Here is a 2022-nt window from a genome sequence, read left to right as displayed (position 1 = left end):
ACGTGGGGATGCTGCTGTCCCACCCCAGCACAGCACCAGCGTACAGATTGGTGCCAGCCGTGTGGTTTGGGTGCTAGGAGCAGAAAGGCTCCCCGGGGAGGTGGCCAGTGGGAGATCTGGGGCACTTCTGCTTTCATCCTTTGTTATCTTCTCTCCTGGGCAGATGCTGGAGACGGATGCTGAGAAGCCGGGGCAGATGCGCTCGGAGGACGGGAAGGTGACAGCGGGTGATGCTCCTCCAGCCGCAGGGGCACCAGCTCCAGCTGAGCCCTGGGAGGCTTTGGGAGCCACCCAGGCTCCTCTTCTGGTGGAAAAGCAGCCGGTGGCCACCAAGAAGGGAGAGGAGCAGCCCAGCTCCCTGCCAGCCTTTGTCATCCCTGAGCTGCGACTCGACAGCACCTTCAGCCAGAGCGTGGTGGGCACGGCGGGCAGCACCACGGACGGCGAGGACGAGGAGGAGGAGGAAGAGGAAGAAGAAGAGGAGGAGGAGGAGGAGGACAGCGATGAGCACTACCTGGAGAGGAACGAGATGAAGCGCAGCAGCATGATCGAGACGTCGGGCTGCCAGGCTGGGTACACCCTGAGCGTGCAGAGCTCCCTGCGGCGCCGCACCCACAGCGAGGGCAGCCTGCTGCAGGAGCCCAGGGGCCACTGCTTCACCTCCGACACCACCCTCCACTGCTCTGACAGCCAGGCCACCAAGGGCCACTGGGCCCTGCCCTCCCCCAGGACCCTCAAGAAAGAGCTCGCCAAAAACGGGGGCTCCATCCACCAGCTCACCCTGCTGTTCTCGGGCCACAGGAAGGTACGTGGTACCAGGCACAGCCTGGCTGTGGTGTTGGGGGAGCCCCTGGGTTGGAGGTGTCCCAGCACGTGGCCCCTCTCTCCATGGCCATGGCAAAGCTGGTATCTGAGGGGCCAGGAGAGCCCCTGCCACGTGCAGTCAGCTCTGTTTGATGCTCAGCACCCAGGGGTTGTCACCCAGAGCCAGCGTGCGGGTGCTGTGGGTGGGCATCTCCCACCATGCTGTTGCAGGAAACAATGTGCCGTGGCAAAGAAGCCTGAGGAGTGCTGCTGCTCACCCCATTCTCCCCAGGTGAAGCTGCCTCGGTGCTGAGAGTGGCTCCCTGCCCTCCTGGGGCGCTGGCCCAGCACCCTGCTCTGCCCAGCAAAGGTGACACCAGCTTGACCTGTGCCAGTGGCTGTGGGCACCGCTCTACTTGGGGCTGAACTGCTTGTCTTGGGACTTGATGGCATTGCTCAGGGTCATGTTGCATGCCTCAGGACCTCAGGACACAGCTCAGGACCATGTCACGCTGCTCAGAGCCAGCACAGGACCACCTTGGCAAGCACAGGACCATGCTGCATGCTGCCCCATGGCTCTGTGGCTGGCACTGAGCCTGGCATGCCCCCGGAGCACAGCAGTATAGTGGGGTTAAACCCGTGATGGGGTTAACCCTCTCACTGCCAGGGTCATGCTGCTGGAAAAGCCACCTCTGCTGCTGTTTCCTGGAGCACTTTTTGAGCTCAGAGTCCCTGGCCAGCTGGTGAGAGCCCTCACAAGTCTGACAGACGGGTCAGATGGGGCTGCTGTGCACAGGAGCAGCCCAAACTCTCTTGGAGGCTGATGCCAGCGGTTGTGGGGTGGGTGATTCAGCCCCCCTCCCAAATCCTGCCAAGAAAGGACCCCTCTGTGGCAGGGGCACGGGTGAGGGGGAGGTGGTGGCAGTGGCAGTCCTGTCAGGGCTGCCAGCGCCGAGGCTCCTGGCAGGAGGTTTCATAGTGCTGCTGTGCCAGCTGCTGGGAGCGGGCAGAGCAGGCCCGAGGCTGGGCTGCCCATGGCCTTGCTGCTGGGGGACAACAGTCCCCAGTCCTGCCCCAGAGAGCCCCCAGCTGAGCTTGCTGGGCTCACCTTGGGGGACGTTTTGCAGTGCAGAGAAACTGAGCTCCTCCTGGATGCAGCTGCTGAGTCGGGGTGGTTTTGGCGCAGGGAATGGGGTGGGCCATTCTGGTGGTGGAGGG

General features: G+C 63.5%; 1 pseudogene; it reads left to right on the top strand.

Moving 5' to 3' along the window:
- The first annotated feature begins 163 nt into the window (after positions 1 to 163).
- On the top strand, positions 164 to 805 carry LOC103777740 (annotated as a pseudogene).
- The last annotated feature ends 1217 nt before the right edge of the window (positions 806 to 2022 follow it).

This window comes from Merops nubicus, unplaced genomic scaffold (assembly GCF_000691845.1).
Source record: "Merops nubicus isolate BGI_N331 unplaced genomic scaffold, ASM69184v1 scaffold28268, whole genome shotgun sequence".
In the NCBI taxonomy this organism is placed as follows: domain Eukaryota; kingdom Metazoa; phylum Chordata; class Aves; order Coraciiformes; family Meropidae; genus Merops; species Merops nubicus.
Note: the sequence above shows the minus strand (reverse complement) of the source record. Positions and strands in the feature narration are given on the sequence as shown.